Here is a 2,403-nt window from a genome sequence, read left to right on the forward strand (position 1 = left end):
TTTGGGGGGGAGGATTTGCAGGCTGAGCCAATACTCCATAAATGATGAAGAGAATAGAAAAGAGATAGGCCAACATTTTCAAAATATTCATCAAAACATCATCTAAAAATAAAATCTAAAACACAAATGGAATATTAGATTAATATAATATCCTGAAAATCAAAGATGAAGATGAAAACAACTAACCATAATAACATGAAGAAAAAAAGCCGCTTCCTCACAAAATTTCATAATTTTATTTTGATGCCTAATATTTTAATGAGTCAAACCATAACATCAAAAACTTGCAGGCTGAGCAGCAACTCCTTGAAATGACGAAGAGAAGAGGAAAGAGATAAGCCACCGTTTTTTGAAAAATTCAGCCAAACAGAAAAATGAAGGAATAAAATGGCTTCCTTTCAACTCGAGGTAATTATTACCAAGAAAGAGTGGCCATTAGGTCGTCATGAGCAATTTTCAATTTTAGTCATTTAAGATGAAAGAAAGAAATATTTCAAATAATATTAAATCAACAACAATATGCACCTACATTAATTTTTTATATAACGTATGACAAGATCGACCGTTCTGCAACACTTACTAAATAATGTTTAGATTTAAAAGAAAGTAAATAATTAATTTTATGCATACAAATGAACCTCTATCTAATGAACAGGGCAGGCAGAGAAAGTGATATCAATAAATTGAAATATAGCAATTAAGCAAAATTCCTTTTCAATCACATTTATATCATGGCTAGCTATGAACATAGCATAGCACCAGTAGATATGATAGAAGGTGAGAGAGGAAAGTTTTAAAACTCATCTGAAGCTTTTCCTTCCATGGGTTTCTAATTGAATTGTAGCAATTGGGTATTGCTATAATATTAGCACCATGGTTATAACACCTAACATTGGCATTCAGTACATTTGAGTGCATAAAATGCATATGAATAAAATTTAAAAATTACAAGATTAATAATTTAAAATTATAAATAACATTAATTTATTTAAATTTTATTGCTTATAAATAAACATTGAAATAAACAAACTTCTTAATTTATGATGAAAATTAGTAGCATGTTGATGTAGTGGATCGTCGGAAGATCAAACCTGCAAAAAGGATTTCAAGGAGTTTCCCAATCCAGGGAAGAAGAAGAGAGCTTTCTCAAAGCTTCAAAAGAGTTTATATCATTCAATGCCTCAAAAACCATATATTAGCCACTATTTATAGTGCAAAATAGAACTATCTAGACAAGGAAGGGTAGGCTAGTCCTTAAGCTTACTATTAGCTAAGATGCTCCTACATCATTCTCCCCTTGTGTCAAAAAGCTCGACTCCGTCGAGACACATTATTAGACGGGAGGAAGGGTGACACATGTCAACAACCAACTGCCCGAAGTCAGTAGCGACATTATGTCGAGCAGCTTGTGAGCATGGCATTGGATTAGCTTTATCAATGGACTTCTCATCAAGCATTTGCACACCTGTAATGGAAGCATCTCCAATACCACCTATTGTGAGGATATTGTTATTCCATACAAGAGTTCCAACACGAGATATATGAATTTCTTTCAGTGTTCTCAAAAGTTGAGCTGCTTCTAGGACACTATGGAAAACAGCATGATTCTGTGCAATGGATGGGAAGACCAGATCTTGTAGAGTTGCTCCATTGGACAAAGCAGTAGTTCCGCCAACATAAGAGGCATTTGCAGCAGATTCTCCAGCTTCTGAGGTAGCATCAACGACTTTGGCAGCCATGAGCGGGATCAGGTTGAGCGGATTGAGAGACGGAGTCCAAGAAGTGTATTCGTCCGGTGTCAAATCATGATCAGCATTGGAACGAATGGTGCACCCTTCGTCATCGTTCATATCCGAATTTGAATCTGTATGGGTTTCCGATTGCTCTATTTCATCTTCGGAACTGCACTCGCTAACCAATCCTCTGTTTCGGAGAGGCTGATTCGGAGAAGTAGGATTCTTCTCATCGCCTATTTCATAAAAGGGGTTCTCGGTGGCTTCAACTGCGGAGTCAGGCGTGGGATCGCGATAGTTGAGCGGGGGAGGTCTGTGTTCATGCGGAGTGTTAATTGCGGAAACAACCGTCGGCGATGGCGGTGGAGCGTTGGACGTGGGTCGCTCGTGGGAGTTGGTCTGATCAAAAACAGTGGCGGAACCGCACGATCCTAAGTTGGAGCAGATTTGTCCTTGGATGGAATGATCGTGAGAGACGGGAGGCGAATGATGCTGGGACGGATACAAATCGCTGAAGACGGCCCCGGGATGGTTGTGAACTGCACGATCGGGCGAAGAATCTGGCCATCGCATCGGACGATCGAGCGGCGGGTATTTTGGTGGCGGGTCACGCCATAGGAGAGGGAGCTCGAACGGAGGGTAATCGTGGCGTGGCTGACGGCGTCTGCGT

Source organism: Dendrobium catenatum, unplaced genomic scaffold, assembly GCF_001605985.2.
Source record: "Dendrobium catenatum unplaced genomic scaffold, ASM160598v2 fragScaff_scaffold_1125, whole genome shotgun sequence".
NCBI classification, from domain to species: Eukaryota; Viridiplantae; Streptophyta; class Magnoliopsida; order Asparagales; family Orchidaceae; genus Dendrobium; species Dendrobium catenatum.